Source organism: Lygodium microphyllum, chromosome 26 (assembly GCF_053477565.2).
Source record: "Lygodium microphyllum isolate KBCC chromosome 26, Lygodium_microphyllum_v1.1.10, whole genome shotgun sequence".
NCBI classification, from domain to species: domain Eukaryota; kingdom Viridiplantae; phylum Streptophyta; class Polypodiopsida; order Schizaeales; family Lygodiaceae; genus Lygodium; species Lygodium microphyllum.
The window spans coordinates 15,717,238-15,742,173 of record NC_141160.1 but is presented as its reverse complement, the minus strand read 5'-3'; positions in this window follow the sequence as shown (position 1 = coordinate 15,742,173).

The window sequence follows — 24,936 nt, the reverse complement described above, 5'->3', positions numbered from 1 at the left end:
TTCTTTTCTATTTTATTGTTTTAGGGATTAGAACCCCTTTTTACACACCTCCATATATTCATATATTTTCTTTCAAATATTTAGGGTTTTGCTTCTTTATATCATCATTTTAGTAGGCTTCTCTAATTGCCTTGCACTAACAGAAACTTCTAGAACGGCCACCTAGCAGGTTAGTAGAACAAGGTCACTAGAACTTCCTTCAAAAACAGGTCTTTCAGTGTTTGCTAATGCCTTTACAGGAGGCAACGACTACTCAGACCTCCCAACCACAGATATACATAACCTAACCCAGGGACTTCATGCCTTGATTGCTGGTCCCCAAAAAACAAAAAGAAAGTACCCCCTTACACATGTATCATTATTTACTTAAGGGAAAAAACTCAGAAAGGGGACGAAACACCCGGACTAAGACCATAGTTGAAGAAGAGGTCCTCTTCATAAGCAAAATTGGCTAGTGAATTTGCAAACTGATTCCAAGAACGTGGAATCAGCTGAAGAGATACACTCTCAAATTCATCAAGTAGGGTTATAGCAATTCGATGATACATATGAATGATAGAATTCTGGACTGTATATGTCTCATTGAGTTGATTTAAGATCAACTGGGAATCCCCTTTTACTAACAACTACCAAATACCACCTTTATTGGCAACATTCAGTCCCATAATCAAGGCATTATACTCCACCATGGTGTTAGTGAATCCTACCCTAAGATAAGCAGCTAATTTCATTGTAATGCTACGTCAGGGATATCAGATAACTACTCCAACACTCCCTTTTTTATTAGGACCCCTGGACGCCCCATCAAAGTATAATGTGTACGTCCACAATGGGTTTACACAGCTAGCCATCCAGAACTCACCTATTCATAATTATGATACTCAAAATCCAACATATTGAGAGGATAAGTTGATGGCTCCATCCCACCTTCATCATTAAAGACTATAGGGACACTCGTCAAAATCTGCAAAAAGTTATAACAGAAGACCTTAATCTCCCAAACGAATGTCCTATTGTCTTGCTCAGCCACTTTATAGCCTTTACTCCACCAGATGAGCTTTCCCTGATGATATCACTACTCTAAGTATGGTGATCCAAATAAGGGATCAGTGGACCCGTCAACCTCTATCATTGTTTCCTTGCAGATGTCCGATCAATCATGCATAGACCTGCAAGGCACTGATGTCATTAGCGTAGTGAGAAATAACAAGATTTTATCTTATTAAGATTAACCTTATTCTTAAACTCCACACCCTCAAGATTTGCCAATAATGCTGTGGATTTATTCTTCTTGATCTTGACAATCCTATAAGGACCGTCCCATTTGGGCTCCATCTTTCTTGGAAATAATTCTCTACATGCATCATAGTACAACACTAGCTTTCCTTTCTTAAAAGTGTATTTCTTTGCTATTAGGTCATGGAGCTGCTTCATCCAATGCTTGGTCACCTCCTGATGTAGCAAGCTCTGCAATTTAATCTCATCGAGGTGTGCGAGAGTCGTAAAGCACTCTAAGAGGACATCACCATCACCAAAAGAATGATTAATTGTAAATCTTATCATCGGCAATTCGATATCTAAAGGTAGGATGCACTCCTCTCCATATACTAACTTGAATGGGGTGTGACCAGTAGCTCGTTTGAATGTTGTATCGTATTCCCACACTGCCACATACAACTTTTTGTCCCAATCTCATTTCTTTTCTAATACTACCTTAGACAGAATGCCCACAAGCTGCTTGTTGGTACTCTCGACTTGCCCATTCGCTTGTGGATTATAGGGGGTTTTTTTATTATGCTTGATGTGCCAAGCCTTAGTCAAGCTTTTTATCACTTTGTTTAGAAAATGTGTCCTCGGTCCAATATTATTTCTTTTAGCGGACCAAATCGACATACTATTTGCTCCAATAGGAAATTGGCAGTTTCCTTTGCATCATCTTTCCATGTTGCACGTGCTTCCAACCACTTAGTAAAATAATTAGTCCCTACGATAATATATCTTTTCTGTGCACTGGACAACGAAGTAATATGGCTCAAAAAGTCAATCCCCCACTTCTCGAACAGAAGGATCGCCATAATACGAGTGAGTGGTCACTTTCTATTCTCTCAGCTATCATGCCATTGACAGATGTCGCATCTTTTAATGTACTCGAATGCATCTTGGAAAATGGCCAGCCACCAATATCCCGCCCTCAAGGCTTTTTGCACTGTTAGTCTCTCAGCAAAATGACCTCCGCAAGCAGAGTCATGGCACTCTTCTAAGATGAAAGGGACCTTGTCAAGCATTATGCATCAGCGGTAGATATTGTCTATCCCTTACTGATACAATGTGCCTGCAATTATTGTGAATTTTAAAGTCTACTTCTTGATCTATCACTTTTTTGACTTCATTAGACCAACTCTAATCTCTCGTGTTGACAAATAATGCGTTATCACCGTATACCAGGAGGGAATAGATGATGTGTCAATCTTGAATAATGAGTCCCAGTCACTACCTTCAGCCAGGCTTCCTTTGGCTCCCCAAAGTCCACAAGGCACTCTACCATACCTTGCAACTTTGGTGGCCTACTCTTAACCTCATAATCAAACTCCTGAAAAGTGATTAACCACTTTGCCAAACAGTCGAGCAGTTATAGCTTATTCATCAATAGTTGTAGCCCTTCCACTTTCGTAAATATGACAACCTTCTCATAAAGGATGTAGTGCCTGAACTTTTTAGCCGCAAAGAACGTTGCAAGGCACAACTTTTCCATATAAGTATAATTAAATTTGGATACACCCAACTTCTGACTAGCAAAAGCAATCGGGTGATACCACTTCTCTTCCCACATCTGTGCTAAACATAAACTAATGCTATACATGGTAACAGCTGAAAAGATATAAAAAATTTTGCCCCTCTTTGGTGCTTTTAGCATAGGCGCTCTTACGAGTTCCTACTTTGCATCCTCGAAAGCCACCTTACAAGGATCACTCCACATAAACAAACAATTGAAGGATAACATATTTGTCAATGGAAATGTTCTTTCTGCCAAGGCGTTTATGAACTGTCGATAATATCCAACTGATGAGAGAAATCTATGGACTTCTTTAAGGGTGTGTGGTGGACTCATGGCAACTATAACTTTGATCTTTTTAGGATCCGTCGCAATCCCTACCGAGCTTACTGTAAAATATTACACGGCGTAGCGAACAGAATATGAGAAAGAGATAGAGAGTACACAACAGATAAGAGGAGAATCAGTAAATTCTTTAACTCCAAACAACTGATACAAAGATGGCTCTGTCCACCTGTGCGCTTCCACTATGTGAAGCTTAGATGGCGATCTAGACAGAAGATAGGTGAAGAGCTTAAGGCTAGCTGGAATAACAACTATGACTGGGTGAAAGATTAGTGAAAGATGGCTGCGAAGGGGTTTAGCTTTTATAGCCCGCGAAGGTCGTTAGGTCGGCCTGCTGACCCGACCTACCATATGAGCCTCCACTAGTCGGCCAGGGAATATTCTAGGGAATATTCCCTTTAACATTGGGCTGGGGGCGCTGCCCCTAGACCCCCGCCAGGGGGGCCGTTGGCCTCCCTGGGACCCCCCAGCCAGGGGCTGCTTCCGCGGCCCCCGGACCCCACAATAGGGGCCCCTTTTAACTCCCTTACCCCACAACTTGATGCAATGCGCCTCGAGTTGCTACTAGCTTAACCACTCCGTCTAACCCAAAGATTAGACCCACAATGGTCACCTTTTTGCCATCCAGTCACATAGACCTCATCTGATATACAAGTCAGGACTCCACCAATGTCCGGGCTCACACTTGGCTTCTCCTCATAATGGGGGCCTTACAACTTTGAGCACCATGGATCATTGGTAGCACCTAATGAGGGTGGGGAATTGATCATATCTAACATAACTACATGGCCCAAAAGGAGCCCATAAGGTACGCAAAAAACACACTTTCTCAGATTGAGAGCTATGCAAAATTGTTTGCATCACTCAATTTTTTTTTGTAAAATAATCAACTGCCTCTTTCTCATAGTGGATGCCCCTAAATCATCAATAAATACCTTCAATTCCTCAAGGGAAATGTCACCAAATGTCTTATTAGTAGTTCGTTGCCATGAACCAGGCGCATTGCATAGTTCAAATGCCATCACATGATACGCAAAGGCCTCGAAGACTATTATGAACATTGTTTTGAGATTATCCTCATCTGCAATCGCCATCTGATTATAGCCTGAAAAATAGTCCATAAATGAATATATCTTCCTACCTACCAGTTGATCCAGAATCTGGTCAATAAAAGGCAGTGGGTAGTAATCCTTAATTGTTTGCATGTTCAACTCTTGAAAGTCCACACACAGCCGAATTTGATCATTTTTCTTCTTCCTGATCACAACTGGTGAACACTATTTAGTGTCCTGCACAAGGAAGATCAAACCTGCTTTCCATAATTTTTGTAACTCCTCAAACAGCCCATCTTGCAACTCAAATGACATACGCCTGACTTTCTATCGAATAGGACAGCTTCTTTTCTTCAATGGAATTGTATGGACAGCGAGACTGGGAGGAATGCCCCTAAGGTCATCATAACTCCAAGCAAAAATATTGCGGAACTCTTGGATCAGAGTGACATAATCCTCCCATTTCTCCACACTAAGCATGGACCATAGCTTTGTTGGCTGCTCATCGTTTGGCATACCAAGGTCTAGCTCGATAACATCTGTGTCCCTTATTCTATCTTAAGCTTCTAATGGCTCATTCAACATTACTTGATAGAAGAAGAAGAAGAAGAAGAGGAGGAGACCCACTTTTGGCCACACACAAGAATGAGATTCTCATTCACTTTTCAACTTTATATACAAAACCCTAAATCCCTTTTGGGTGGTCATCCCCTTATCCCCTTTTTTACATGGTCGGCCGTGGCCTAGGCCCTTTTCCCCATTGTCCTCCTATCTTCCTAGCTTCGTTCCTACCGCCCATCTACCTTTACAAATTGCACGGGTGAGAGCCCGGCGCTCCTTAAATTAAATCATGATGCACTTGCGCTCTTTTACAAAAGTATTGACTTGCTCTTTTCCTTGTGCGCCTTTCTCCCTTATTTAGGACTTTTTTGTACTTCTTATGTTTCTAGATTTTCCTTGTGCGCCTTTGTCTTCCATTTCACTTTGCCTTGGCCTTTGTCTTGTGCTTTGGCTTTTCTATATTTTCCACCTTGTTCTTCTACCGGTTAACAGACAAGGCAAAGGATGCGATTGGTGACTTCAACTTGGACGTTGACTCGAGGGTAGTAAGGAGTGGACTTGCGATGGCGGATCTTATACAATTCCGTCTACTTCTCCATAATTTTGTTAAGGAAATAAGTACCTTTGTTACTTACCAACGCAAGGAGATTGCTAGAACGGGTGATAATATTCTTATACATGAACAGGGCTACGATATTACCATCATCCCATTTCAAGCTTTAGCTTTACACCACTTTGTGACATAATCCGTACATACTAGGATGTATCTATTTTGCTTCCATCTAGTAGGTGGATCAATGGGACCCACAAAATCAATCCCCCACTTCTCGAACAGCTTTAGGGGAAGAATGGGTTGTAGTGGCATGGCACTTGTTTTGGTGGGTTTCTCCATTCGTTGACAAGCATCACATCTCTTACAGTAATCATATGCATCCTTGTGGAGGGTTGGCCACTAGTATCCCGCCAACAAAGCCTTTCTGGCTGTCGCTTCTCCCGCAAAGTGTCCACCACATGGTTCATCATGGCATGCTTTCAATACTATGTTGATTTCATCCCCTGCAACACATCTTCGCAATACTTCATCTTTGCCTCGCTTGTAAAGTGCACCGCCTAGCAAGGTGTAGGGGGCTGATTCTAATAGAAGCTTCTTATTCTCACAGCTTGAGATGCCACGAGGATACTGTTGAGTTGCCAGGAGGTTGGCTATTTCTGCATACTAGGGAGTAACTATTTCAACTAGAAACAAGGAAGCATCAGGAAGGTCTTGGTCATCTTATTTCTCTTCTTCTGTTTGAGGGATCCGTGATAGATGATCGGCTAGGACATGGGAATGGCCAAGCTTAGTGACCACTTCAAAATCAAACTCTTGGAATAGGAGTAACCATCTCATCAATCATCCGTTAACATCTTCTTTGTTTATCAGGAAGGACAAGGCTTCATGATCCACATAGAACTTGAAATGCGTTGATAATAAATAGTGTTGAAACTTCTCTAGTGCAAACACCATTGCCAAGCACTCAAGCTCTGTCATTGTGTAGTTCCGTTTCCTATCAGTGACCTTTTGGCTTGCATAATAAATTGGTTGATGTAATTTATAGGGGCCCTTTTGATATAGGACAACACCTAGCCCTTCAACTGATGCATCTGTGTACACATGAAACTCCTTTGTCTAGTCACAAGACTGCAAAATAGGTGCTTGGATAAGGCACTATTTTAGGGTATTAAAGGGTTCTTCACAGTCATCAATCCAAAGAAAATCAGCATCTTTCCTTAGGAGCTTGTGCAGAGGGGTTGCCTTGGTTGCAAAATATGCAATAAATCTTTTGTAATAGCCCACTTAGCCAAGAAATCCTCTCAATTGCTTGAGGTTTATTGGTGCTGTTAAAGTAGCAATCTTCTCAATCTTCACCGGGTCTGTTGCAATCCCTTGTGTCGAGACAATATGGCCCAAGAGAACTCTCAAGGAGACGCCAAAGAGAAACATTTGTCGGGGTTGAGAGAAATCCCATACCCTTGGTATCTGTCAAAACATTGCTCTAGGTGTCCCCAATGCTCGCAGATTAAGCTATAAACACAAAATTCATCAAGATACACCTTAACGAAATCATGAATATAATTCTTGAAGGTAGCCATCATTACTCATTGGAAGGTCACAGGAGCATTACAGAGCCCAAATGGCATCACTCTATAGGCATAGGTCCCCCATTCTGTGGTGAAGATTGTTTTGGATTGGTCCCCTTCTACAATTTGGACTTGATTATATCCATTGAATCCATCCAAGAGGGAATATAGCTCATGGCCTGCCACTGTGTCCAACAGTTGGTCAGTAAAAGGGATAGGGAAATGATCCTTCTTCGTCTTTAAATTGAGCTTTTGAAAGTCCACACATATTCGATGTTTCCCGTTCTTCTTGGGTACTACCACAATGGGTGAAACCCATTCACTGTTAGCCACGGGATAAATGAACTCTGCTTCAAGAAGTTTTAATAATTGAGCCTTCACTAGAGCAGAGTAATTAGGATTCATACGTCTTTGTCTTTGCCTTACAGGTTTGGCATCAGGCTCTAGGTCAATGTGATGCTGGCATATTGTGGGATCAATCCCCTTTATATCTTTATATGACCAAGCAAACACATCTAAGTTCTCTTTGAGTAGGTCTTGCAGGACCACTAATTCTTCTTCTGGAAGATTGAGACCCACTTCCACGTGGCGTTCGATACCGTCAGTATCCAAGAACGTTACTTGTCTTTCACCTTCCACTTCACTGATAAATGTCGCATGGATTGCTTTTGGATAGAGGTATGACTCTTTCAAGAGAGTAGTGTCCTCGTCTGATGATCCACTAGAACCAATGTCCTCCTTCTGAAGAACAGATGAATCATTTATATGTTGAGGTTGCTAGAAGGGTATCAGAGCTTTGTTTGCTTCTGTGTGAGTGGTGATCTCTTTAGGATTCAGGGATTCATCTTCACAGGATGCGTCCATGAATGTCACAGAACAGGACCTTCTAGAGGCCGAGGCTTTCATAGCTCTGGCTTCTGTTGCCAGGGGGCATCATCATCATCTTTTCGCTGGACTGAATGGTCAGGGTGATAGGAGCCACTGGTGAACTTAACTTTTATGCTTTTAATCCATTGCTTATACAGATTCTGCATACTTTATAGTCCATTGATCAACCCAAATGGAACCATGGTCATTCCATCTAGCACCTTGAGATCTTCGGCCTTTGAGGCCTTTGTAGAGACATCAACAAGATCATCCGCTATTAGAGGAAATTCTTCATCTGCACTTTCATAACCTGCTTTGTTTTCTTCCTCATCATTTTCATCCTCTTTCTTTGAAGGCTTTGTCTCTGCTTCTGTAGAGGCTCTGTAGGAGAAGAACAGATCTTCTGCCTCTACATCTGCATCTGCTTCTATCACAGCTTCTGACTCTGCTTTTACCTCTAGCTCTGGCTCTGGCTCTATGTCTATTACTGTCTCTGTGACTATCTCTATATCCGATATGTCTATGTTCTGCCTCTGCTCTATCTCTGTATCAGTTACTACTCTGTATCTGTTCTACCTCTGCTCTGTCTCTACGACTGTCATGTAGCAGGGAGAAAAATACATCCATGCTTCTATTTCACTATCAGAGGTGATTTCAAAAGTTAATTCTAATTGAGGTAGGAGGTATTCTCCCATGGACAATGATTTTGCTTCCCTTGGCAGTTAGCTTACAGTGCCCACTGTTAGGGACTGTGCCTCTGTTTTTTTAGGAAAGATTTGCTTAACAACCTCTTCATCTCCTATTGTACCATCTGTTACCTCGTTGGAGGAGTTAGTTATGACTTCAATGGATGTGGATCCATTGCCTTTTTACGATCCATATAGCTTTAACACCACTTTGTTGGGTCCTCTGCCTAGGGTTAGGGTCCCTTTGAACTAGTCCCCGTCTTGGCTCTTGCTTCAAAAAGCCAAGGTCTACCCAACAGCAGAGGGTATGAGATCCCATAAGAATTTGGTTTTACCACCAGATATGTCAACCAATAGTCTCTTCTTGCAAGGGTTGTTTTTACATATGGGAGGATACCCAATGGTTTAATTCTGCTTTGGTTTACCAATCTGATAAGCCAGTGTGTAGGTTGAATTCCTTGCAACCCTAAGTCCTTCATTGTCACATCAGTCATTATGTTTACTGATGAGCCTCCATCAATCAATGCATCTGAAATAAAGCATCCTTCTATCCATACACTAATCTCTGGGGTTCCAGGATCTAGGAAGGCATTAGTCACATCTACTTCCTTTACAAGCTCCAGGGCCTTATTGATCTTGGTCGTTGTTGAAGGAGCGATCCTTAATCCACATTTTCTTGTCAAGATGCTTTTGAATTTCTTTCGGCAATTGGGAGACAACATAAATTGACGGAATGTTAGGTTAGGTTTTAAAAGTATCTAGGTATTTTACCAAGTCATAATCTTTGATAGAATCCACAGGCTTCTCCAGTCGGCTGGGGAATGGGGCTACACCCATTTTCATCTTTCCTTTTTCTTCTAATAATTGCAACATCGAAACTTTCTCTGTTTCTAGAAGTGCTTCTGTATCATCTATCTCCTAGACCGTTGGTCCTATTTCTGGACTGTCTCTGTAACTCTCTGTGGCGCTACAGTGCTCTGTATTGCACTGTTCTGTCCTATATTGCTCTATCCCTCTATTGGCAGGTTGAACTTCATAGTCTTGGCAGGAGAGTTATTTTTGTTCTAAACAAGTGTTCCTTCTTCTTGGTGGGCTTAATAGTGGCAACTTCCAACTCTACCAAATTGGAGGCAAGCTCTCGTACCTTCTGTTGGCTATCCATGCCATTGCCCTTTACAGGGGCTGGACTCGAACATTCCTTTATAGTGTGGCCTTCTCTTTTGCATCAACTGCATAAGGACTTGTAATCCACAGATCATCTAGGATTTGGACAATTTGGGAAGATATGTCCCTTTTCTCCACACCTGTAACATTCCACTTTTGATCTCTAACCACCGCCAGACTGTCGGCCTCTGTAATTTTGAGAGGGAAACCTCCTTGGGCCGAAATTAGGACCAAATTCCCTAGGCTTTGGTCCAATATCCTGTGTTGTCATTTTAGATTCCAGCAAGTTGAATCTTGCATTTTCATCCTTTTGTCTTTGTTCATGCATCTCTTTCAGAGAGAAAATATCCTCTGTATGGTTATTTCGCAAACAGTAGGAATAAAAGGCTTCAGGAATGGTTGGTTTTTGGGTACATTCAGCGGCTAAATGTCCCACTTGATGACACTTTCTACACCTTGTATTAGAGCACATCACATCTCTTCCAGCTCCCACAGGAGTGGATATATTGGTGGTATTCACCTTCAGTATTTGTAGCTGCTATGTAATCACATCTAGAAGCTCTTTCTTGATACTTGCAACTGAGTTGGATAAGTAGTCCTTCAGATTTTCACCTCCTGAAGTGCTTGTAGAAGGGTTCTGGGAAGCTTCTGTAATTACTGCACACACTACTTGGGTCGATCCAGAAGGTCCTCTGTTCTGGCTCTGATTCAGAGCTCCTGCTGAGACTTGGGGTTGTTGATTCCAGTTGGTAGGATTCCACTGTTGTTGAGTTGTCATTGGAGGAACTGTTTGAGGCCACTGTTGTTGTGATTGAACCATCATTTGAGGCACTGTCGTCTGTGGTGACCACAGTGGATTAGGTGCATTATACTACTGAACTATTTACATCTAGGGATAGGGTAGGTAATTGTCCCTAGGACTGCATTTGGTGGGTATATCATTCCAGGCATGGGAGGAGGTAAGACTCCTCTTCCTAGAGTCATTGATAGCCTTGCTTCAACTTCATCATACAATCTTGCACCTTCCACTGCTGCTTGCAGATTGAGTGGTCTTCTCAATGCCACAAACTTGCAAACTTCTGGTTGTAGGCCTCTGAGAAACACTCCTTTCTGGATTCCTTCGTCCAAATGATGGTTAGTCTATCTCTTCAAGATGGATTCCATTCGCGAGACATAAGCTTCTACTCTTTCTCCAGAGGACAGACTTAGGTTCATGAACTCCTCTTGCATCCGCTCTTCAAAACTTTCATGCCTGAATTTAGTGAGGAAGGCCAACTTCAGGTCGTTCCAAGTGCCCAAAGTTCCTACTGCTTGTCTCTCATACCACTGAAACACCACGCCCTTGAAAGTGGTGGGGAATATTGCTAACCAATGCTTACGGGTTATGGCATTGTTAGCCACACATGCTACCATGAACTCTGCTACATGAACATCAGGGTCTTCATCGTACTCTCCCTTAAAAACTGGCAATGGGACTACATTTGCTGACCTATCATCAATATTTCCAGGACGAATCTGACTAGGAAGGGGACCTTGAGTCGCCATGGGGACTTCTGTAAAGAGTGCTTTTAGGGCGTCAAAGGAGGCTTCTGCTCTGCAAGCTCATTCTCAGCTTTGATTTTTGTATTCTCTCTTCTTACGTACCTCTAAACTCGTTCTAACACTTGCCTCTTTATTGCATCATTCATCATGGGGTTGGCTCCAACCAGTTGGTCTGTAATCAACAGGATAGTATAAGAGAGGGCTTCAGTCTCTGGGGGATTCTGTGGCCAACATCTCTTCTTCTTGCTTCTTTTCAACATCTCTGAATTTGGCTTTCAAACCACTACAGAGGGGAAGATATACTATTCTAAAAGTATCAAAACTCATTTTTCTTAGGATCGTTGTTGTGCCATTATAATAATGCCAACTTCTGAGGGTTTCAACAGTGTATGTTGTGAAAAACACTTTGTCTACCAACTTCCAATGGGTTGCTAATTGGACAAACAGAAAATTATCAGTGCACCAAGCATCCCACGTATCTTGCTGTTGAGCATCCATGAACAAATTCCAACTCTTTTCCTTCTTGTCTTTGTGAACCTCCACAGACCACGACTCCTCAAGCTTCTTCACGATCTCCCACTTGATGATGTCTGAAAACTTCTCAATGAATGCCAAATCTTCCATGGGTGGTCATTCTCTCTGTTTCTGCTCTTCAGTTTGTTCCCAAATAGTTTGCCACCAAGATGCAAGTTTCTACTGCTTCAACAGAAAGAGGAAACAGTCCACCATATAGAGCATGCATCATGATGGCAATATGTTTCTGCCATTGTGGGATGAACTTCTTGTAGAAATTGGCTTTGATAATGAGAATCTCCAACTCTTCAGCAGAAGAAGGAACTTTGCAAACATCCATTGAATTCTCCTCTTCTTGGTAATGCCATTTCCTTCATTTTCAACCTCTTCTTATGCTTGTTGATGGCAAGTTTTCTCGGCCGCGCACCAAAAACATGGAGCCCCAAGAGGAACACCAAGGAAAAGGGGATTCTACTTCAAGAAAATCTATCTTGTAACATCAACAAGCTTTTATTTCATTCTTTTGATCATCAAAACAAAGAAAACAGCAAATCTTCGCGTAGCATCATAGTAGATATCTCCCATGGATTTGATAAAATCAACCATAATCTTCAACATCTTCATAGAATCCATCAATAGAACAATGAACACAAAAGAATACACAATCTTTGAATGGAAATCAATCACATATTATTCATCTTCAATGTCTTTATAGTTCTCTCTCTCAATCTCTCATATACAGTTACACTATTTTGATAGGATTGACTATCTCTGGCTCTTTCTCTCTCTATCTCTCAATAGTACATCATCTCCTCACTACAATACTCTTATAATAACTCTCAATAATCCTTCTTAGGTTGTAGATGCACCTCCCAAGAGGTATGTCTGATGTGAAGAGGCACCAGAGCCACTATAGTGTCTTTTCATAGCTCACTACTGTCACTGTCACTTCAGTCTTCAACAGCTGCTTCTTCCATTTGTTTTAGCTCTTTTGTACTTAGATTCATCCTTTCCAAAATTTAGAAAACTTTCCCAAAGTCAAATATACATTCTACATAACACTTATAGAAGGTCTATAGAACAGTACAATACAGTACCAGAGCAAATACAGAACAGTTACAGAATATAGATAGAGCAGTTACAAAGGCTCTATAGAAGGTTTACAGAGGGTTACAAAAGATCATTAAAACCTCATAACTCATACTAAAACCATTCTAAAATATCAAAAAATATTCAATAAGCTTCCAAAAGATTTCAATCTCCATCAATCATCAATTCATGCTTCATACAGAAGATAATCAAAACAAAACAGAAGTTATACAAAGGTATACAGAACCAATCAGAACCTCAATAGAACCTATTAGAACATCACATAGCTTCATATCTCCACTAAAAATCATTATCATATTTCAAAAAATAATCAATAATAATCCAAAAAACTCTCAAACACTTCCATTATCAACCATACATCACTCTAAATCCATAAAAAATCAATCATTGAGTCCTCAAAAATAACAAAAATAAGTCAAAATTTTAGTCTTTTTCCACTCTCAACAGCAAGGGAATTCAAAGACCTAGATTTTCATTAAGCACTACTGTAATACATGGCTACAATATTGCTATTCAATGGGTGTACTCGCCTCTTGATAAAATGAAGCATGTATTTACTATTGGTAATTCTCAATTTACAACAAATTGTTCATGTTGATTTAAGCCCATAGAAGCTATGTGTAGGGCTGAACGTATATCTATGAAATGGGCTACTAAGAAAATGAGAGCATTGGGGTTGTTAGCTGAAAATGATGGAATTTCAGACATCTTTTATGGGCTGAATATTACTGACACTATGGCTAAAATTTCAGCAACTATACATGTAGAAAATGAGGCTAAAAACTGAGTGTTGTCAGTATGTTCTTTGGATACGTATGATGTTATAGTATCGTTTGCTCAGCAGGAAGGATTACAATGGGCTGAAGCACTTGTGGAGACAAAGTATAAGACAATTGACAAAAAGGTGAAACCAATTGCTTTGCCACTTTCACCAGAGAGTGAGGGTATGTATGAAAAAGTGTCAAGGCATCCAAGCTTACGGGATCTTAAAGATATAGGTCATTAGTTTACATCTCAAACATTACAAGAATTGAAAGTTGGTGCACAAGGGTCTCTTTTGCCTGCTAAGAGAGACTGTTTTATGCGAAAATTGGCTAGACATGGGAAGGCATTTACATTTCAGCCAAGTGAAATAGGTTGTGTGGATCCAAATGTTGTCTCTCCTATGGTCATATTTACTATGCCACATGTACCATGGAACTTGAGGCATATTCCAGTGCCTAAAGATTACTTGCCAAAGCTAATGGATTTGCTAAATGAAAAGATTCACATGAAGATCTTGGAGCCTTCTTCAGCCCCGTACTCAAATTTTTGGTTTATTATGCCCAAAGAATGGGGATTTGAGATTTATTCAAGACATGCAACCGGTCAATAAAGTGACCATAAGAAATGTGGGTGCAGGTCTTGTGGTTGATGAATTTGCAGAGGCTTTTGCAGGCAGAGTGATCTATTCTTTGGGTGATCTTTACTCGGGTTATGATCAGTTTCAACTTGCAATTGAAAGCAAGGATATCACAACCATGAAACACCATATTAGAGATTTTGGGAATTTTCCAAGCCCCACTTTGAATGGATGTCTTACTTTTGTAAATGAAAGAGAGCACTATGTTTATGTTTATATTTAAAGGGCACTTTGTATGTTACAAATATGATATCACATATCTTGAGAGCTTAAATGATGAATGTAAGCTATGTGGCTATTACGAGATCTGGATTTCACCTCTATCTTTTCTAGCATACTAACAAAATATGATGTTGTATGGTGGTGGAAACATCAAGGATGCTTAACTAGTATATACCTAGGAAATTTCCAAGTTTAATGTAATAATTCAAAGGTTTGATGGAGTGAAGAGAGAATTTAGAATACAAGAGCCTTAAACATTGTATGAAAATATGTTATCATGGCCAAAATTTATAATGTTATGGATTTGAAGATATTATAATATGAGTTTTTTCTTTTAGATATAGCATCATTTAAAGTGATATGTATAAGTTTCATGAACTAGGACCTTAAAAAGAGTCACCACTAACTAGGTGTGGTTTAATAACTTGATCTAATAACATATAGTAATAAGTTTGGATAACCTATGATGTGATGGTTCTTTTTTTGTGTAAACCAATAGATACAAGTATGCCAAATAATTGATCACCCCATTTATATTTTTGTATGTATATGCATGATATATAAATATCTTTTATTCAAAATATCTATCTATCTTAACAATATATGGACAAGATGGATATTGGCTTTGGCCAAAATCAACTAGCTTCACACTTTGACTAGCTAAATGAACTTTCATATCATAAAATGAAGATTTATATACCAAGCTAGAAGTTTATGATTTTTCTAAGACTGAAGATTTGACCAATGCTTTGTGTTTCCAAAGAAATAGACATAGATTTTATTATCAATTAAGACTTATTTGTTAGCTAAGACATAAAGTACAAAATTGGACTTAAATCACTTTATAAGAAATTTCAACACAATCAACTAATGTTATTGAAAGAATAAAAAAAATTAAGTAGATTCTCTCATTGATATTGGTGACTTTTAAAAATACCAAGGTAACTGCACAAAACACTTTAAATTTTTAACAAGCATATATTTCATAGCCATGCAAAAGTCCTTAATGTAAGGGATATATTTACTATGGAAGTCAAAATTAGTCCATATAGAGTCCATGTCTTGTTGCATCATGTATATTGGAAAAATACAACTTTTGTAGATAGCTGCACTACCATTTATGAAATGTTTGTGATATCCTAACTCATGAGCAAGTTGCATTGCTTCCATATCTTTCAAAGTAGGGACAAAAGGAGTCTACTTCAACATGGATAATTGTGAGTTGTTCAATGTAAGTGATAGACGATGTGAGGCATTTGTTGAGTATGCTTGTATAGTAGATGGTTATAAAGTACAAAATAGGATTTAAATCACTTTATAAGAAATTTCAACACAATTAACTAATGTTATTGAAAGAATAAAAATGGCATCAAGTAGATTCTCTCATTAATATTGGTGGTGTTTAGAAACACAAAGGTAAGTACATAAAATACTTTAAATTTCTAACAAGCATATATTTCATAGCCATACAAAATCCTTTAATGTAAGGGATATATTTATTATGAAAGTCAAAATTAGTCCATATAGAGTTAGCGCCTTCTTGTTACATCATGTATATTGGAAAAATACAACTTTTGTAGATTTTATATAAAACATTTAGTTACATTTCCATTTATGAAATGTTTGTAATATCCTAACTCATGAGCAAGTTGCATTGCTTCCATACTTTCAAAGTAGAGATTAAAGGAGTTTACTTCAACATGGATAATTGTGAGTTGTTCAATGTAAGTGATAGATGATGTGAGGCATTTGTTGAGTATGTTTGTATAGTAGACTATCATAAAGTACAAAATAGGATTTCAATCACTTTATAAGAAATTTCAATACAATTAACTAATGTTATTGAAAGAATAAAAAACATCAAGTAGATTCTCTCATTGATATTCATTGTGTTTAGAAACACCAAGGTAATTCTACATAAAACACTTTAAATTTCTAACAAGCATATATTTCATAGCCATGAAAAAGCCTTTAATGTAAGGGATATATCTATTATGAAAGTCAAAATTAGTCCATATAGAGTCAGTGTCTTCTTATTACATCATGTATATTGAAAAAATACAAATTTTGTAGATTTTGTATAAAACATTTAGCTGCACTACCATTTATGAAATATTTGTGATATCCTAACTCATGACCAAGTTGCATTGCTTCCATATCTTTCAAAGTAGAGACTAAAGGAGTCTGCTTCAACATGGATAATTGTGAGCTATTCAATGTAAGAGACGGATGATGTGAGACATTTGTTGAGGATGTTTGTATAATAGATGGTCTCTTGAAGCAAGAAGTAATTGAAGGTTGGACATACATACCATCTTTATCAATCATGGTCTCGTGCGGTGCTGATGATGAAGATGAAATACCATCATTCTCTAATCTAGTCCATTCATCAATGAAAACCTTGAATTAGAGCATACAATTCATGTCCACATTGAATTGGATCTTGTCCATATCGATCAAACTTGATAACTTCATATGCATCATGGTATTTGCTTAAGCGAGTCAAGTATGGTAGAAGTTCTTTGATCAAGATAGAGTCTTCACGATCAATATCAAATATTTTTGGATAAATACAATTTTCAATAGGATTTGGACATCCTTTGTAAGGACTATCATCTATGAGAATAGTCTTGGTATGCTAACAAACATCTCCATACGATCCCATACATACTTTAGAGGCTTGAATATTACTTCTACTCCCATCTTATCTGGCCTATATATGATTTTGAGTCGATGTCTATGACATTGTTCTTGGCCCCAAATCATGAAGAAATGATACTTCCTTTTTGCATGGATCTCCAAGCACTTAATAATTGCCATGACATTCTTATGTAAAGCTGTTGACTAAACTCCCACTTGGAATCTTGTAAATAAGGCTTCAAGAAACTCCATACATCCTGGTCGAAGAACAAGCCATTGCTTTCCCATTTGAAATCTTTGAAAACTTTTAGACTTAGCAAAGCATCGTTGTAAAAGAACATTGAGATCAAGTATTACACATAATTGTGTTGCATTTCTTATCAAGGAAACATCAATCACATCATCGTGCTTTACTATTGTTGAATCTGTTAGATATCCAACCATAGATGTCTTAGTTGAAGTTACAAAGAAGAAAAAGAAGCAATTTAACTTCACATTGATAAATACATAAATAGGTACTACTTAATAAATGATGTCTTAAGAAAAGAGACATTTGACCATGTGGTCAAATCTAATCAAGAGTAATATAATGAGGTGAAAAATATACATATGATGATTTCTTTGAAGTAAAATCTATTCTAATAAAGTCATTTTTCCATACCTACTTTTTATCACTAATTATAAGTATACTTGAGATACTAACAATAGATTCTTGTAATTAGTTACACAAATTATATTATCATTATAATATTTAACATACTCAGTTTTTAAAAAGGCCTCCAAAATGGCATGTACAAAGAAGGTGTTTATTAGTCCTAATTATTTAAAAAAAATCTAAACATGATACTTTTGACCATGTGACCAAAACTATGTCATATATAAGTGACACATGACAATTTAATTGAGATAAGTTATACTCTATTTGAATAAGTTTTCATAGTTTCTTCTTAAGGACTAAACATTCTATTTTTGAACTAGTTATATCCCATAGATATTTAAACTCACGAATTGTAACAAGGATTTTACCTTAATATTCCATATATACATCTCAAAAGATACATTGGAGAGAAATCGTTGTTGCAATATTTACTATTGAGGTAAAACTCCTTTGGGAGGTGCAATGAATCTTTTTTGGGGTATGCAATATATTGTTGGATTTCTTATCCTAAGGTACATGCATAGACATACACTAGTGATATAGTAAAAGAGGCTATAAGAGATAAGAGATTTGACCATGTGGACAAATCTAACCAAAACTAACATGACAAAATCATAACACAGCACGTATAAGAGTTTAATTGAAATAAGATCTAAAATAGACTTAAGTAATTTTTGCATAGCTAGCTCAAACTTTTCATGATAAGTATTCTTACACACTAGATTACAATTAAACAGTTATCCTTACAAAGGATGATAAATTTTAATGAGCTCTTTAATACTGATTTGGCAAATTTTTTACTTCAATAGATTTTTAAAACCAAACATTCTTGGTACCTTTTATAAAAAACTAAAAAACTAAAGATAGTTTCTTTAATTAATATCATCAAAGAAAAAAAATATTTCGAATGCTAATGGAAGTAACTTCTCAAGAAAAAAATCAAAATTACATCAATGTGTCTTCCTTGATGAAAGGAGAAGGAACGGAGTTTAAACACTTGAAGTAGCCCTTAATTTCTCTTTCATAATTAGACTTGCTATATCTTAGCTTGATTCTTCTATGCCCTCGGGTGGTACTTCAAGAACTTGAACTTCAGTAGAAGGAACCTCTTGGAAGTTTTAATTTTGTTTGGCACTCTCATGGACCCTGCACAATTGTGCTTCAACCTCTCTTTGCTCTTGAGTGTTGCAAACCTCTACAATAGTTTTCATATGATTTACCAATGCCACCTTAGATGCAAGTCCACTTGCATATACATCAAATACAACCTCATGAGCATCATTGAATGCTTTGATTATAGTTTCCATAACTTTCATTTTCTTTCTCAAAATGGCCTTTGCAATCCTTTGTTCTTCTTCAAGATCTTCATCATTGCACTCCCTATCCAAGCCTTCAAAGTCCAAAATGGAAGGCTTGTTGACATTGTTTATATATCGCTCAAAATTGATGAAGCTTTTCTCCATGGTCACTAATGTCAAAACCACAAAAGAATCTATAGATCCAAAAGAAAAATTTCTATCCCTTAGTAGGAAGTCAACACTACCAACTAGCATGCAATACTTGCAAGAAATGCTTTCAAGAGCATTTTCCAAAGTTGCCATTTGCTTTTGATCAAGAAATGATAACAACATGAATTGTTTAGGTTCACATGTCATTTGTAGTAGAGTGGATACAACCTTTCCAAACCTTATAGAGTCCCATTTCATTCCTCAATCCCATGTGCTACATCTAGAACAACAACCCCAATGGTAATTGGATCTCTGTAAACATTATGTATAAGATCAAAGGTTTCTAGATTGCATCCGACAAAATATACACGCCAAGGGGAAGTAGTGGAGGATTGAAGAGGATTTTTCTTTTTTCGAATTAGGAAGTTTACAATATCTTTTGCTCCATTTGGTAGGGACCCTGCATCAGCTCCACGTATGAGCTTCTTTGATACCCAATCATTACAAATGCCTAAAATCTTTGCGTAGACTTCATCATTGATATCATAATCATCAACAAGCTCTTCCCAAGTCTTCATCACAGCACTACTTTCTAGAATTGAAGCATTGAAAAGAGTTACTAATTCCTCCTTTAGGACCCTATCTTGTTTGATTTTCTTAGTCCTTGTTTCCATGTCAATCATATCTTCCTTATCCCATTTGTTTCTAAGAAAAAGGATATGATCTTCATTGATCTCCTCTTGTAGTGTAAGGATGTCTCTATCCTTTAAACCCATAAGGCAATGAAATGCAGCATGAGAAGGTTGCCTTCCCTTTTTTCTTGAACTCTCCTCTTGGGATATAAGCTCATCTCTAGAGTATCTCTTCATGATTTTGATCCAACTATCAAATATTTCTTGGGAGCTAACAATCATATGGCAATCTCTAGATGCACAATTTTCTCCAATGTATGCCATAAATCTCTGCAAAAAAAAAGATCAAAATAGTAAGCATAGAACAAAAGAAAGAGCATCACACTAATCTTCACAAAAAGAGAAGGTAAGCTTATATGTGATTACATGCCATGGTACTCTTTGAGAGCTTGTCTTAGAAAGCCCTTGTTGGGGTTTTGGTGGAGAACCAAATGCTAGCCATTGATCTCTTAATTGTTGAAGTTGCTCAACATAAGGGGCACTCTTCACAACATTATGTGATTTCATATTTGTCATTCGTGAAAGCTCAATGCACATTTTTTTAGGACAATCAACTAATATTCTAGCATTTCTTGTGGTGTATAAATGCTTAGTTCCTAGACAACATGTAGTATTACTCTGAATATATATCTTTGCTACATGAATTGAGTGAAACCCTGATATAATCCAATAACTATAAGTGTCCAACTTATTAGCATCCACCTCATCATGAGTCATGGGTCTCTTCTCATTGTTGTCTTGTACAAAAGGCATAAGATATGCTGATGTTGCTGGGTTCATGGGATTCTTTATGAAAGACGTGGTTAGCTTCTCTACATAATCCCAACATAGTGACCTATAAGCATACAAAGGAGGTGCCTCATAACACCTATCAAGGAGAATAGGAAATTGTATTGCTGAACCAAATTGAAAGAATTTTTCAAATATGTGAAATCTTGATTATTCCTTCTTTCCCTTCTTCTTCACTAAAAAAATCGAATGTTCTTTCTACTCCCTTGACCTCAAGAGAAATTATTGGCTTTGCAAGTGTAACTTCTAGCATGGAAGGTAAAGTGGCATCATTCTTAGTAGTGTTAGCAGCCATACTAACAACAAGAGCTTGTGACAAGGAACTTTGTTGAGGTGATTTTGACTTTGAGCTTGTGGGATTCCATGAATTATTTTCTTCTTGAGGAGAAGATGAAGATCTCAAGTCTATTTGTTTATCTTGGAGCTTCATTCTTTTGTTGGGGCAATCACCTTTTCTTGATAGGGAAAGTAGCTCACTATTTTGGATAGCTTGGAATGATAATATAATGTCTTCTGTGCCCTTTATGATGGGATCTAAAATGGGCCGGCACTGGCTATAGAACTAGCTGGACCTCATGCTCATCACACACAAACACCCTCACGGCCTCGCGGACCAGGAGCGTCAATCCAATGCTAAAGGACAAACTATCCTAAAGCTTAATTCATGCGTTTATAGTTTATAGTCCAACGTTTCCCTTAAAATCCTCAGAGGGAGATCCCAAAGTACTTAGGCATAATTCCTCTTCACACATATATAGGAGGCACTCCACTGACTAATAGTCAGAGCCCCACTGCAACTCTCCTACATCGCAGGGATTGGCCCTTTGATGCGCTGCTAAACATATAACACAAACAGGCACAAACTCCTCTCTTTTATATTTCTCGTATTTTCAGGAGATATACCATGCTTCCTCACTTAACAGTCCTTTAGGAAACCGACCCTCTATCCTACGGCAAGGGATAACCTCACACTCTCAATCGTGGGTCAAAGTCCTAAGAAAACAATTGCTATGCAGTCTAGGAGATTTTCCTTTGATACCATGAACCATGCATAGTGTATAATGTGAATGGTTTAGTGCATAAAGCATTCCTTCCATGCTAGTGCATAAAGCATTCCTTCCATGAATTTCACTAGCGTGTGCTGCGTTGAAATGAGGCACCGAGCCATATGCTCATGCTACCATCCTCTTTATTTAAACCATTTTCTATATGCCAAGTGCAATGCATAAATCAAATATTTTCTTTATCTTTCAGTGTTTCAGCCCCTCTTCATCCAACTCTTAGCATTTTGCATCATTGATCGATTAGATAGGGTTTCTATGCATTTTTCCCTTTTAAAAGAATAATAAATACGCACAAAACATAGAAATGGGGACAAACCAAGGCCAACCTCATTCTTTTCCATCTTTATACATTTCACAAACATAGATATAATTTTTCCTAATTTTTCTCAGTCCATTTTCTATTTTTCCCTAATTTCAAACCATTTTTTTTTCATTTTGACCATTTTTCTCTATTTTTTAAAATAAAAAATGACTGAAAATAAAAGTTGATTGTGGACTGTGGCCCTTAGGTTCATTAATAACAAAAACTCAGATTTAGTTCGTGTGACATATCATATTTCTAATTTATATAGCAAAAAATATAATTTTACCCTTAAAACGCGTATTTTCATGTATTTTAACACTAATTCCGGCCATGTAACCTTATATTTTTCTGATTTTCAAGTTGCAAACTGTTGAAACTGATGGAAAACAATATCATAATGAACTTTCATCCCATATGAACAAGGTTTCATAAAGCAAATAGTATAAAAAGATCATTTTTCTTTATAAAAATAGCATTACCGCTTATTTTCAGGTCTCGGTTTCTTGGTCTTGATTACGGGACCGATTTCCAGCATGCATTTAATGCTTAGTATCTTCAAGAACAACACTCTTCATGTCTTCATCCATCCAGAAGCAATCCGGTCTCATCCGAACAAGCTTTCCTCCACCATTCTTCATTGTCTTCTTTCACACAAGAACAGCCCCTTAAGGGAGAGAGAGGGAGGAGAGAGAATGACTAAAATCCGAGATCTTCATCCAGGCCATCATTGGACGAGTGAAGGACGACGATATGCTCGGTCCACAGGGGGGAATCAAGGCCCAAGATCTGTTCCATGGGTTGTATGCAACCCCCCAATCATGAGAGAGAGGAGAGAGGGCGCAAAATTTGGCGTAAAGATGATGGCGCCTCCATCTCCTCCTTCATCTTCTCTCTCCACATTTTTTCATCTTGTACACTTAAAATTTTGAAGGGGGGAGAGGGTCCAAACTCAAAAGGCATGCCCAATGTTGGCCTCCCAAGTGTCCACCTTTTCATATCTTGACCATTTTGTGGCCATTTCCCCGTCCGGGCTCCAAATCGAGCTTTGAAAAATTATGGGCATCCGGCTTGACATCCCACATGGACTGGAAACTCCTGACAATCTGCACAGCAGTCTGAAAATTTATCAAAAATCAACGAGTGTCGCTTAGACACCTTTAAAGTACTTGACGCTTAAAAACATCCTAGTTGGAGCCGCCGCCTTCAACGTTGAATATTTTTCCCTTGATATTCGTAATTTTTAGCTATTTTTAAGCACTTCTTGGCATCAAAACTCCGCTCTCATTGGGGACCATGGGATAGGGCAACTTAGCCCATCGAATCCCACAACAGATCTGCAGAAAACAACCAAAGGAAGCATCAAGCTGATACAAAATAAATATATATTAAAACACATCACAATGCTCACCCTACCCCCTAACAAAACCAAGGCATGAAATCCACAAGGAGTAGGCCTAGCATAATCTAATAGAAGGTCCGAAGCTAGTCACTAACCGATTGCTCCAACACGGTCAAACTAAAAAGAACTATTAAAGAGGTTGCCCTAAGTGGTGGTCTGAACTACCTACCTAACTAAGGACAACACAACCAGGAGCTCCTACTAGGTGAGGACTCCTATAGCCTGATCAAGAAGTATTTTCTTTTAGCACATTTCTTCTTCGAGGGTTTTATTTTATCGACATACTCAGGCATGTAAAAAGAAGGGAGCTCAGCGTAGTGACCCAAGGAGAACAGGGCATCGGCCTCAGGTCCTGTCTCGGTACCCAAGAACCTACCAAGCCCTCGCAAGGCGACACTTAATCCTTTTCTGATGCTCACTTTTATTTTCGCTCTAACCTTTCTTATTTTCTTCTTTTCCAAGAAGACGCCACCCCTAGGAAGACAAGGCATCGGCCCCGGGTCTGACTCGTCCCTAGAAACCTACCAGGCCTTTGCAAGGCGATGATCAACTCCTTATAAATTTTCATTTCTTTTCTTTTCTATTTTTATAGGGGTTAGAACCCCTTTTTACACACCTTTGTATATATTTATTTTCTTTAAGATATTCAGGGTTTTTCCTTCTTCTTATCATTATTATTTTTTCTGGCAGGCTTCTCTATCTGCCTCACAACTAGGAAGAACTCCTAGAACAGCTGCCTAGCAGGCTAGCAGAACAGGGTCACTAGGACTACTTTCTAAAATAGGTCTTTTAATGCCTGACAATGTCTTTACAGGAGGCAACGACTACTCAGACCTCCCTCAAATATACCTAACCTAAACCTGGGACTTCATGCCTTGGACGCTGGTCCCCAATAAGAAAAGAAAATCCCCTACAAGTACACAGACACATATAGTAGAAAAACACGGTACACGAAAAGGAGAGATATCACTTGGATAGGGTCACGAGAACCTTCTGCGCAACAAAGGCTCCTTCCAAGCTCGTCTTCAAACCTGTCTAGCACAGAACTAAAACAAGGAACCATTAACCGCACCTGCACTAAACAGACAACTGGCCCTCTTGGCCTAACAAAATAAAGCACTTCCTCTACAGAAACTGAGCAGCCCTCTTGGGCTAACGAAATATGGATGTAATATCCAAAGCAGCTAGTCTTCCTAGCATAAAACGAGATAGGTCATTTTAGTACACGTAATACTGATGTCATTGGCATATACATCACACCCTATCAAACTGCCCAAGGTGCCAAGGATACCATATAATAGGTCGACTAACCCCATGCTACTCATGCAAGTTAGGTAAAAGCTTGATCTTGTATTTTTTGATCTTAGGTTTTTTGTAGAGCTACAAGTCCAAGCCTTTCCACAAATAACTCATCAATAAGGCCGATCCCTTCTCGGGCACTATGAGCTAAATGAACGGCCTCAGTGGGCTCGCATGTCCCACATTTATTTTCATCCAGATAAACTGATCGTTCAAGCGGCTGAGCGGCTCCTTTGACAAAATTAATCATATCTTTATACTCATTCGAACCTCCCCTATTTGGGT